The sequence below is a fragment of the Pongo abelii genome, chromosome Y (genome assembly GCF_028885655.2).
Source record: "Pongo abelii isolate AG06213 chromosome Y, NHGRI_mPonAbe1-v2.0_pri, whole genome shotgun sequence".
NCBI classification, from domain to species: Eukaryota; Metazoa; Chordata; class Mammalia; order Primates; family Hominidae; genus Pongo; species Pongo abelii.
In genome coordinates, this window is record NC_072009.2 from 47,924,055 (window position 1) to 47,938,081 (window position 14,027).

The 14,027-nt window shown below is 36.1% G+C and overlaps 1 pseudogene; it reads right to left on the minus strand.

Annotated features, from left to right (window-relative positions):
- Window positions 1-1,338: 1,338 nt before the first annotated feature.
- On the minus strand, window positions 1,339-11,408 carry LOC129053290 (glutamate dehydrogenase 1, mitochondrial-like; annotated as a pseudogene).
- Between the last annotated feature and the right edge of the window lie 2,619 nt (window positions 11,409-14,027).

Sequence of the window (14,027 nt, forward strand, 5' to 3'; positions counted from 1 at the left end):
GTTCTCTTATACTGGAAAGAGGTGTCATTGTTAGAAGATTGTCCTGGTTTAATATCCTTTAGGTTTTTTGTTTGTTTTTTTTTTTTTGGAAAACGTAGACTTTAAATAACTGCTTTTATCAACAGGTTAAGCCATGCAGTTACAAAGTAGTGAGAAATTTCTGAAGGGTGTTATAGTTTAAAAAAAAAGAAGTTGATTCTTACACATATATTATCTACCACTTCATCGGGACACTACTGTTCAAAAGGCACTGGCCAAATAACTCCCAAGTGAAACACTCAACCCAAGGTTGTTTTGAGCCCACTGTTAGTGAAGCTGGGTGCAGAATGCAAAGCCTCTAAAAGGAGAGGATACAAAGTAAGGTGAGTAGGGGCCATTGGCAATGCTCAGAGCCAGCCAGACTCCAAAGAGGGAGCCGAAGTGGTTTCTTTCTGGGACACTCTACTTGAATTATTGTTTAATTAGTCAACCATAGGTCTTCAAAAGAGAAAAATTAGTTAACATGATAAAAAGATTCCTGCATTCTTTGGACTATGTTTCATAATTATAGTAAGCAAATTCTGACAGTTTTAGTGAAAATAGCCTCCATATTTTGCAGGTATGAAGAAAACTTAATTATCCACAGGGCTTTTAATATTTGCTGGACAACAACACATGAATGATAAGCTATAAATAATATTGATTTATGATATAAAAATACTAGTTTTTTTATTTATTATTTTTATAGGCATTCACTGTTTGAGTCAAGGTTAGGCTTGTTAAGTGATTAAAGACAGCATGTACTTATTCTATTCTAAAATAATAAAATTCATAAACAGAAACAGCTTTTATATTTGTCTGTAACCTGCAAAATTGTGTTATTTTGCTGACATAAAATACTAAGAACTCACTTGAGGACCATGCCACCTTCTGAAAAGGCCACACAACTACTTCTTAAATGTGTTAAAGTTAAAGCATGTCCCAGACTCATCCAGAGCAAAATAAGTAAGCAACTGACTGCTCTTGACTGTCCCTTCCCCAACACTAGCACTGATTGTGTTGGGAAAAGCCACAGAGCAAGGCTGCATAGCCAGATTGAGGAGGCTTTTTATTTAAAGGCAAAATACCAAAATGGCTCTCTGATGTAGGTGATTTCTACTTTCACACTCAGCTCGTACATGATCCTCTAACCTTAATTTATTACTCCTTAACAGGCTGATTTGGATTGACTTGTTGAGAATGGTATCCATTATTAATGAGTCAGGAGAGAAAGGGATTTATGTGGTTACATGTAAACTTGTGATAGGTCTGCAGAAGTCACACGTGAAGAGGGCAGTGAGGAAGTCAGCCATGATCCATCTATGTGAAGGTCACGCCAGCTTCATTGCACACTTTGAAGGCTTTCTCAATGGTATTGACATAGGCAACTGTTCTCAGGTCCAATCCCAGGTTATACTTCCTGGCTGTGCACATGATTTTCCTGGCAGAACACTCCATTGTGTACACAAAGCCAGAGTGCCTGATGTCTTTCTCAGTTGCACCTGACATCCTGTCTTGGAACTCTGCCATGGGTACAATGGGAATAGTTTCACCGTGCTTTCCAAATTGTCTTTCTAAACTCTCTTGAACAGACATGAGCATGTGGTAGTTAGAATCCCTTTTATATTTGAAGGTCAAATGGCCATAGCTCACATGATTTAGATTCTTCAGCCACTCGAAGTAAGATACTGTCACTCCTCCAGCATTCAAGTAGAGATCTGGAATAACAATAATGTTTCCGTCCAGGAAGATCTTGTCAGCTTCTGGAGTTGTGGGCCCCTTGGCACCTTCAGCAATGAGCTTGGCTTTGACTCTGGGTTCATTGGATTTGGTCAACTGCTTCTCACGGGCAGCAGGGATCAGTATGTCACAGTAGGCCTCCAAGATGCTTCTTTCATAGGGCTTTGCCTTGGGGAAACCCAGAATGGACCCATGTTGCAATTTGAAGTCTTCCAGTTCCTTTGGGTCAATACCATCTGGATTCCATATACTCCGATCAGACTCATCAACAGCAATGCATTTACCACCAAAATGATGTAATTGTCTCATAGAGTGTAGGCCCACATTACCAAATCCCTGAACGAGAAATGTTTTTTCTCCAAACTCTCGTGTCATTCCTAAAACGCTCATGTAAGAGGCTTCATTGATGAAGTTTTCAATCCCATGGAAGACACCATGGCCAGTAGCAAAGATGCGTCCATGGATTCCCCCTTGGCTGATGGGTTTACCAGTAACAGAGGAGAGTGCATTAATAGCATCGTGACCTATGGTGCTGGCATAGGCATCAGCGATCCAGGACATCTCCCGCTCACCTGTGCTCATGTCTGCAGCAGGCACATCAATGCCAGGACCAATAAAGCCCTTCTTTGCTAGCTCCATGGTGAACCTCCTTGTGATCTTTTCCAATTCATTATTAGTATAGTTCTTTGGGTTGATCTTAACACCAGTTTTAGCACCCCCAAATGGCACAACAACCACTGCACACTTGTATGTCATCAGAGAAGCCAAAGCTTTTACTTCATCTGCACTCACATCAGTGCTGTAACGGACATCTCCCTTGCAGGGTGTGCAGTGCTGGCTGTGCTGGGCTGGGTAGCCTTAGATGACCTCCCAGGAGCTGTCGTCGCTCCGGATGCGGAAGGAGACTCAGCACAAGGTTGCCGGGCTTGAAGATCAACAGGATGCCGTGCAGCCGGTTCCGCTTCTGCTCCTCGCTCTCCCGGGTCCTCAAGTCATCCACCAGCTTGTCCTCCACGATGCTGGCGCCGCGATTGAAGAAGCCCTCCACCGTCCTGAAGAAGTTAGGATCGTCCTCGCGCTCGGCCACCGCCTCGCTGTAGTGGCGCCAGGCGGCCAATGCGAACCCTGGCTGTGAGGCGGCGGCGGACTGTCTCTGGGCCCGGCCCAACAAGGCGGCGGAGAGGGGGCCGCCGAACCCAGGGCAGAGGGCCCGTCCCGGGCCAGCAGCAGGGCTTCACTTCAGGTTTTGGGGATTTTTTGTTCTTGTTTCATTCAGAATTTTTTCTACTAATATTATGTAACAAAAATGTTCCTATCAGTAAATTCTTTGTGAAGATGAAACCCGTCTCCTACCAGATGCATGTGGTTCCTCAATTTTGACCGTTTTTTAAAAATTAAAAAAGTGCAAAATTAAAATATGTATTTTTTTATTTTGTGGTTTTTCTGGGGAATTTTCATGTTGCTGTATCTGAAGGGAGTACAGGCTTCTTTTGTGATGGGAGGGGATGAATGATTACTGACAGTAGCCAAAGATGGGACTTGAGTGTGGAGAAAAGAGAGCGTTAATGGAAGGATCAGAAGACAAAAATCACATTAATTTAGGACAATCTAAGTCAAATTGGCTGAACCTTTTGGGGCACTAAGATGGGTGACTGTGTAGGAAGGAAGAATGCCTTGTGTTTTCAGGGAAGATGGCTCAGCTAAAGCTGTCCTCTGACTCCAAACTACAACCCTACCTATAGTCATACAAAGTCAAGAAAATAAGCAATTTTACATGAAAAAGATAAATGTAAAGTAGGCTGTATCCACTTAGCTATGTGAAAGAATCAGGTATCTGTCTCATCTCCTTAGTGGCAGCCTGTGATACCCATGTTCTTGCAGCTTCAGCCTCCCAGTTAGCTGGTTCTCCAGGAAAAGGCCAGTAGGCTCAGATAATTATTTAATTTCTTTAATTATTTTAATTTTTTGTATAGACAGAATCCTGTTATATTGTTCAGGCTGGCCTCAATTTATATGCTGAACTGATCCACTCACCATGGACTTATAGATTGCTAAGGTTACCGGTGTGAGCTACCATAACTTCTTGATTTGTAAAAACTTTTGTGGAGATTGTGTTTCACTCTTTGGCCAAACCATGTTCAAAATTCTTGGCCTCAAGCGATCTTTTGCATTGGCCTTCCAAATTATTGGAATTATGAATATCACCAAGAAAACCTCATCTACAATATGTTATATCTTTTTAATTATCACTTAATATTTTATTTAGTAAAGGTAAAACTTCATACTTAACGATAAAGTGGAAAAACGTGCAATACGAAGGTATTGGAGTAGGAACCAATTTTGAAATAATAAACACACATTTAGATTAGACAAGTTTAAGTTTAGGAAGAATTCTCTCACAATTACTGCAAAAATGTTTATTGTATATTTAAAATTTGAAATAATGTTTTTATGGTTAGGAAAATATAAAGCAGTATAATAGACAACCAAACCAATTATAAGTTCCCTATGAATAAAATCCAAAGCTGTATACCAGTCACTGGCAGGAACACAAATTACTTTTTTAAAATGTAAAATACAATGATAATGAGGAATACAGCAGCAATGTGTATACTAATCAAAGTAATTTATTTTGATTCAGGCAGAAAAATAATTCTGCTCTTTAAATAAAAAGTACCTATACAGTCAAAAACAGTTGTATTTTCAAGCTCTTTCTTAACATAATTTTTGTTAGTTAAGACTAGTTTTACTGATGATCTTACCACTTCACTAACCCACATTTTAAACTAATGCTTCAGTAAAAAATGATCACTGGTGTAATAAATAAATGCTTTTCATATATCCATACATTAAGTTCCACTATTCTAAGGTAGAGATATCTTAAATTTTTTTACTTTAGAATAATTAAACCAGAAAGGCAACACATTCACATAAATTAAGGCTAATGATTCTATGAAAAAAGCAAAAAGAAGACTGAAGAAAAATATTAAAAACATGTTGATGTCTTGTAAAGAATTGTAGAAGCCAAGGACACATTATTTTTATTACGAAGAAGCTAATCTAAAAGCTTAGCATGAGCAGGGTTTAAATAAACACCATTACATGTAAGCAGTTCTTTCACAAACTGCAAATACTCTCATCTTTATTGCTTTCATTTAGGAATAAATGTCATTTTCTTTTTTTTACCGTACGCTTTTCTTGAAGGCTGGTGACATGACGATGTAATGTGGTCTTGCAACAGTTAGTCATAATATATGTCTTATCATCTCATCTCCTTCATCAATCATGTCCATCTGTTTATTGCTTCAAAACTATATAAGCATTTTATCACCTCTTCTGCTGTCTGTATGACATGCACTTCAGCATATGATTAAATACATTCATGTACTCTCCGTCAAAACACTAATTTTTAAAATTTCTTTTTTTTATCATTACACTTAAAGTTCTAGAGTACATGTGCACAACGTGCAGGTTTGTTACATATGTATATAAGTGCCATGCTGGTGTGCTGCACCCGTTAACTCATCATTTACATTAGGTATATCTCCTAATGCTATCCCTCCCTCCTCCCCACTCCTACCATCCCACAACAGGCCCCAGTGTGTGATGTTCCCCATCTTGTGTCCAAGTGTTCTCATTGTTCAATTCCCACCTATGAGTGAGAACATATGGTGTTTGGTTTTCTGTCCTTGGTGATAGTTTGCTCAGAATGATGGTTTCCAGCTTCATCCTTGTCCCCTCAAAGGACATGAACTCATCATTTTTTATGGCTGCATAGTATTCCATGGTATATATGTGCTACATGTTCTTAATCCAGTCTATCATTGATGGACATTTGGGTTGGTTCCAAGTCTTCGCTATTGTGAATAGTACCACAATAAACATACGTGTGCATGTGTCTTTATAGCAGCCGATTTATAATCCTTTGTGTATATACCTAGTAATGGGAGGGCTGGGTCAAATGATATTTCCAGTTCTAGACCCTTGAGGAGTTACCACACTGTCTTCCACAATGGTTGAACTAGTATACAGTCCCACTAACAGTGTAAAAGTTTTTCTATTTCTCCACATCCACTCCAACACCTGTTGTTTCCTGACATTTTAATGATCGCCATTCTAACTGGTGTGAGATGGTCTCTCATTGTGGTTTTGATTTGCAATTCTCTGATGGCCAGTGTTAATCAACATTTTTCAATGTGGCTTTCTGCTGCGTAAATTTCTTCTTTTGAGAAGTGCCTGTTTATATCCTTTGCCAACTTTTTGATGGGGTTGTATGATTTTCTCTTGTAAATTTTTTTAAGCTGTTTGTATATTCTGGATATTAGCCCTTTGTCTGATGGGTAGATTGCAAAAATTTTCTTCCATTTTGTAGGTTGCCTGTTCACTCTGATGGAAGTTTCTTTGTCTGTGCAGAAGCTCTTTAGTTTAATCAGACACCAGTTGTCAATTTTGGCATTTGTTGCATTGCCTTTGGTGTTTTAGACATGAAATTCTTGTCCATGCCTATGTCCTGTATTGCCTAGGTTTTCTTCTAGGATTTTTATGATTTTAGGTCTTACATTTAAGTATTTTCAGAGAATACTATGAACACCTCTACACAAACAAACTAGAAAAATCTAGAAGAAATGGACAAATTTCCTGGACACATAAACACTCCCAAAACTAAACCAGGAAGAAGTTGAATTCCTGAATAGACCAATAACAGGCTTTGAAATTGAGGCAGTAATTAATAGCCTATGAACCAAAAAAAGTCGAAGACCAGGTGGATTCATAGCTGAATTCTACCAGAGGTACAAAGAGGAGCTAGTACCATTCCTTCTGAAACTATTCCACTCAATAGAAAAAGAGAATCCTCCCTAACTCATTTAATGAAGCCGGCATCATCCTGATACCAAAGCCTAGCAGAGACATACCCACAAAAAAGAGAGTTTTAGGCCAGTATCCCTGATGAATATTGATGCAAAAATCCTGAATAAAATACTGGCAAACTGAATCCAGCAGCACATCAAAAAGCTTATCCACCATGATCAAGTGGGCTTCATCCCTGGGATGCAAGGCTGGTTCAACATACACAAATAAATAAATGCAAACCATCATATAAACAGAACCAAAGACAAAAACCACACGATTATCTCAATAGATGCAGAAAAGGCCTTTGATAAAATTTCTTTATCATCATCCATGTTAAGTCCTGTTAAATCTTCATCATGAAATTTATACCAGTAATCTCAGTCATCATCCTACCATTTTTTGAATAATATGAGAATAATAATGTCCACTGCTTTGCTTGACCACAGTATACAAGCACACTAAAAGTCTGCATTTTGTGATCTTTGTAGTTTTATTTTCAGGTTACTCTTTCTGTGGAATCAACCAATTTTCTGATTTCACATTATTCTCTTCCAGCTTTGCAATGCCTGCTTCTGTGTAAGGTCCCATATCCAACTCCCAAGGACATTCAAAATAATCACTGAATGTAAATGCCCATTTTTTAGTCATACACAAATCATTTCTGTTGGCCAAAAAAAAAAGAAAAGAAAATTATTTAAATAGCAAGTGCTTAACTGTGTTACACACCTTAAACAGAGAACATGTACAAATGTTCACATTCCCTGAGCAAACATTAAAACAATTTAATGATAATTTTAAGGTTTATAATCTTTTAATTTATTTATAAAAAGATAAGTAAATAAAAATTAGCATCATTAGGGTGATTATGCCATAACTACCTTAAGCAATACTTTCTTACCAAAGCTTAAAATATTTCCATATAGTAATCGTTTGATATTTGTAGGGGTTTGGCTCAAGGAGCCTCTTAAATACTATAATTTGTGTCTGCTCAAGCTTCTGGTTTACGATGATGGAGTATGTAAATATAATTCACACTCCTCCTCCTGTGTAGTTTGCTTTATCTCTACATAAATATTTAATAAAATGTAAATGATCTGTAGACAGATAATATACTCTCATGGCTTTAAATTTGTTACATTTTACTGTAGTATTGATTTGTTTTTGTTTTCAAACATTTTAATATATATTTGGAGAAATCTGTTTGCAGAACCTGTGTATGTAGAAGTCTCTTATTTGTTGCAAATCAGAAAACATTACCGACACGGACACTGATGGCTATGTGCCCTGTGATAAATAACTTACGAGGAATAAGATAGCTTGTTCTGCTAGAATTCAGAGTCCTCTTGTGAGTATAATGTATTTTTACAGATTTCATGATATAATTTATGTGATGTATTTGGAATTATTACCACTCAATAAATACGAATGTTAAGAGTAGTTGTGGAAGGAATGAGAACATACACAGGTGCTCCAAAGGTCATAATTTCTTTGTAGCTACAGAGCAAAATACAGTCATTTTACACATATCAGTTTCTATATGTTTTTCTCTACACCTGAGGTTTTTGATACAAAAATAAACAATACCCAGTTTGTGCCCTGATGAAGTTCATCATGCAGAAAAATTAGCTAGGCAGATATGCATGCCACAGTGAATCCTAAGAAAACATAAAGCAGAGGCAACCAAGAACACAGGTGGGGACTTTATTTGAATTTTATATTCTGTCTGCCTCATTCACTTTTTGTCAGTATAATTAACCATCTCTATCTGTTATTTTTAATTTTATTATTATTATACTTTAAGTTTTAGGGTACATGTTCACAATGTGCAGGTTAGTTACATATGTATACGTGTCATGCTGGTGTGCTGCACCCATTAACTCATCATTTAGCATTAGGTATATCTCCTAAAGCTATCCCTTCCTCCTCCCCCGCCATCTGTTTTAAATTCAAAACCCTTGAGGTAAAACCGACTACAATGCCAGGACTTAAATTTTACTTTTTTGTTGTTGTTGTCTGTTAGTGGCTGTTAATCAAGTGTTAGTGAACATCCCATATGGAGATTCTAATAAAAGAAATGCTACCAAGGTTGTAATAACTGTATGGTGTGATCTATCAGATCTAGAAAGGCAGAAGCAAGTTTGTGTTTCAATCTCTATTGATGATAAGCGCTGAGATGTTATTTGAAAACCAAACTATTTATGATCACTGAGGAAGATAAACAGAAATTTAAGAATTATTTACTAGAGTTAAAATATTCTAATTTTTTTATTTAGTTTCTGTCAATATCCATGCAAAAAAGTATAGGAATGATAAATTACTTGAATACAAACGTTTCCAAAATTAAAGTTTTCTGGGTTCATTTACTTAATAGCTATATCTTAAATATGTAAACTGCCACTAAAACCTAACGTTTTTTCTGCTTTATTTTCAACCATGTACTATGTATTTTCAACCAGATGTTTTTATACACTTAGCAGCCTGATTGTAAGAATTATATCATGTTGCTAACAGGTCCATGTAGCATTATCTCAAAAACAATTTTTTTCCTTAGCAGAAAAAACCCTAATTTGAGAAAAATATTCAGAGATTCCTAAAAATAAGCACAGCTTATATGACACAGACAGAACAAAAGTAAAAAAAAAATGGCTCTTTAAAAGACAAAATGTGAATATAATTATTAAAAATAAAAGGCCTGGCACATTGTCTCGTGGTTGTAATCCCAGCAGTTTGGGAAGCTGAGACGGGCAGATCACGAGGTCAGGAGACCACCCTGGTTATCACAGTGAAACCCCATCCCTACTAATAATATGAAAACAATATAGCCGGCAGTGATGCTGGGCTCCTGTAGTCCCAGCTTCTTGGGAAGGTGAGGCAAGAGAATGGTGTGAGCCCAGGAGGCAGAGCTTGCAGTGAGCTGAGATTGCATCACTGCACTCCAGACTCGGTGACGGAATGAGACTCCACCTCAAAAAAAAAAAAAAAAAAAAATTCTCATTATTCAAAGGCTGAATTTCATTTACCAGGTCATAGAAATGTGATTGTATCTACCATGGTTTCAAAACAAACAAACAAAAAGTGATACATATTATTAACCAAAATTTCAAGTTACTAGATAGAGAGCACAATAAATATGCCAGTCATAGTATCTCATATTTTCTAGCCATATCATCAAAATGCAGTACGGATAAAAATCTCATGAAAGTACATTAATCTCAGGAATAACAACAGTATCTACTATCAGAATATTTAAAAATATATAATTAAAACTTACCTCACAATTTTGTTTCCCATCTCTGAACAATCGTCATCTTTATCACCAACTGTTTCTTCAATTGTAGATAAACTATTTCTGATGACTAGGATTATGTATAGTTGATGGATCACATAATTTAGGTGAAAAGTAGCAGCAGTTTCTCTGAGTCTCACCAATCTTTTTGGTGGGCAGGATCCAACAGGGGACAGTTATTCCTACTCACTGAGTGCTTCACAAGCTAAGAAAAAATAATGATTTTGCAACAAAAATAATGATTTTACCCATTGTTCTCTTAATTGGGCTGTGAAATTTATTCTATCAGGCTAACACAGCCATTTTGAAAGAGTACTTTAAACTTTTACATCAGCAATGTGAGCCACTATAAAGACTATTAAATACAGAATTTTTAAGTCCACATTTTTAATGGCATTGCTTTTGTAATAATTCTATTAGAACGAGTTCATACACGATGATATAATATTAAATTCTCATGTGTTAAACAGAGACTTAGCATTAATCATTATGACTTTACATATTAAAAAACTTTTGCACTTAAAATAATTATATCCAATACACTTTCATCAGAACTGTATATAAATGGAACATTAGGGTTTTCTCAGTTTTAATTGAGCACTTCATTTAAATTATTTTTCCAACTCATAAAAACTATAACCTCCACATACATATCACTTTCTTCCTCAGCTAATAGTGATAATTGCTTTAAATATGTTCACAGTTTTATTGTAAGAAGAAGTCAATTAGATGATGTCTTTAAAATACCCATGAAAATTGTAAATATTACTTTTTGTAAAACTGAATACAACTTACACCTCACTTCAACTTAGAGGTGGATTGCATAAATTAGAGCACATTGAAATGCAATTTAAGTAGCTACAAAAGAGAATTAAACAGATCTTCATGTATTGACAGGTGTGTGACTAAGTACAAAACAAAGTTAACCATATTGTATATTGCATATTTCTGATAAAAAAATAGGTAAGTGTTTGAAGATGTGCATATACCTAAAAGAAAATCTCTGCATCAGAAATACATATTGGTGACAAGTTCATAGATTTTACTGCATATCCTCTTATATATTTGAAAATATATATTAATCACAAGAAAACATTGGCTAAATAGTTTAAGAAAAATAGTGTTTAGTTAAAAAATCTCTTTTGAAAATATATATTTACTATTCTAATACAATAGTTAAACAAATAAACAAAAAAAGTGTTTTCAAAAAGGAAATTCTTCTCTCTACGTAGATCCTACAGAACACATAAAGATCTGAACTTTTGAATACTGAGTTTAGCTAGAAACTCCTACAATGTACTAAAAAATATACTCAAACCGAGAAAAAACATAAACAAATATAATTTCATATTTCCAATTAAATATCTGTACAGAATGCTGTTGTTAATTATATTCTTAACCCTCAGATTTCTCTTCAAATCAACTAAATTTCATGCTATTACTTGTTAACCTACTTACATTGGCTCCCACTCTGAGATTCAGTTTTGTGTAAAATTTCGACATTCCTACTCATTTTGCTTAACTAATATGGACATTTAAAAGTAATAAAATGCATTCAAATGTTCTCTTCTCAAATTATGATTTTTTTTAAAAAGTACCTCTCAGAATATAATTAAAATACATTGAGCAACTTTAACATTTGGGTTATGAAAATCTTTTTAATGAATACATTTTATATATTTATTTTTTTTTAAATTTATTTTATTTTATTTATTTTATTATTATTATTATTATACTTTAGGTTTTATGGTACATGTGCGCAATGTGCAAGTAAGTTCTGTATGTATACATGTGCCATGCTGGTGCGCTGCACCCACTAACTCGTCATCTAGCATTAGGTATATCTCCGAATGCTACCCCTCCCCCCTTCCCCCACCCCACAACAGTCCCCGAAGTGTGATGTTCCCCTTCCTGTGTCCATGTGTTCTCATTGTTCAATTCTCACCTATGAGTGAGAATATGCAGTGTTTGGTTTTTTGTTCTTGTGATAGTTTACTGAAAATGATGATTTCCTATTTCATCCATGTCCCTACAAAGGACATGAACTCATCATTTTTTATGGCTGCATAGTATTCCATGGTGTATATGTGCCACGTTTTCTTAATCCAGTCTATCATTGTTGGACATGTGGGTTGGTTCCGAGTCTTTGCTATTGGGAATAATGCCGCAATAAACATACAAGTGCATGTGTCTTTATAGCAGCATGATTTATAGTCCTTTGGGTATATACCCAGTAATGGGATGGCTGGGTCAAATGGAATTTCTACTTCTAGATCCCTGAGGAATCACCACACTGGCTTCCACAAGGGTTGAACTAGTTTACAGTCACACCAACAGTGTCAAAGTGTTCCCATTTCTCCACATCCTCTACAGCACCTGTTGTTTCCTGACTTTTTAATGATTGCCATTCTAACTGGTGTGAGATGGTATCTCATTGTGGTTTTGATTTGCATTTCTCTGATGGCCAGTGATGGTGAGCATTTTTTCATGTGTTTTCTGGATGCATAAATGTCTTCTTTTGAGAAGTGTGTGTTCATGTCCTTCACCCACTTTTTGATGGGTTGGTTTGTTCTTTTCTTGTAAATTTGTTGGAGTTCATTGTAGATTCTGGATATTAGCCCTTTGTCAGATGAGTAGGTTGTGAAAATTTTCTCCCATTTTGTAGGTTGCCTGTTCACTCTGATGGTAGTTTCTTTTGCTGTGCAGAAGCTCTTTAGTTTAAGTAGATCCCATTTGTCAATTTTGGCTTTTGTTGCCATTGCATTTGGTGTTTTAGGCCTGAAGTCCTTGCCCATGCCTATCTCCTGAATGGTAATGCCTAGGTTTTCTTCTAGGGTTTTTATGGTTTTATGTCTAACATTTGAGTCTTTAATCCATCTTGAATTAATTTTTGTATAAGGTGTAAAGAAGGGAGCCAGTTTCAGCTTTCTTCATATGGCTAGCCAGTTTTCACAGCACCATTTATTAAATAGGGAATCCGTTCCCCATTTCTTGTTTTTCTCAGGTTTGTTAAAGATCAGATAGTTGTAGATATGTGGCATTATTTCTGACAGCTCTGTTCTGTTCCATTGAACTATATCTCACACCTATTCCAAAATTGACCACATACTTGGAAGTAAAGCTCTCCTCAATAAATGTAAAAGAAGAGAAATTATAACAAACTATCTCTGAGATAACAGTGCAATCAAACTAGAACTCAGGATTAAGAATCTCGCTTAAAACTGCTCAACTACATGGAAACTGAACAACATGCTCCTGAATGACTACTGGGTACATAACAAAATGAAGGCAGAAATAAAGATGTTCTTTCAAACCAATGAGAACCAAGAAACAACATACCAGAATCTCTTTGATGCATTCAAAGCAGTGTGTAGAGGGAAATTTATAGTACTAAAAGCCCACAAGAGAAAGCAGGAAAGATCAAAAATTGACACCCTAACATCACAATTAGAAGAACTAGAAAAGCAAGAGCAAACACATTCAAAAGCTAGCTGAAGGCAAGAAATAACTAAAATCAGAGCAGAAGTGAAGGAAATAGAGACACATAAAACCCTTCAAAAAATTAATGAATCAAGGAGCTGGTTTTCTGAAAGAATCAACAAAATTGATAGACCGCTAGCAAGATTAATAAAGAAAAAAAGAGAGAAGAATCAAATAGATGCCATCAAAAATGATAAAGGGGATATCACCACTGATCCCACAGAAATACAAACTACCATCAGAGAATACTACAAACACCTCTATGCAAATAAACTAGAAAATCTAGAAAAAATGGATAAATTCCACAACACATACACCCTCCCAAGACTAAACCAGGAAGAAGTTGAATCTCTGAATAGACCAATAACAGGAGCTGAAATTGTGGCAATAATCAATAGCTTACCAACCAAAAAAAGTCCAGGACAAGATGGGTTCACAGCCGAATTCTACCAGAGGTACAAGAAGGAACTGGTACCATTCCTTCTGAAACTATTCCAATCAATAGAAAAAGAGGGAATCCTCCCTAACTCATTTTATGAGGCCAGCATCATCCTGATACCAAAGCTGGGCAGACACACAACAAAAAAAGAGAATTTTAGACCAATATCCTTGATGAACATTGATGCAAAAATCCTCAATAAAATACTGGCAA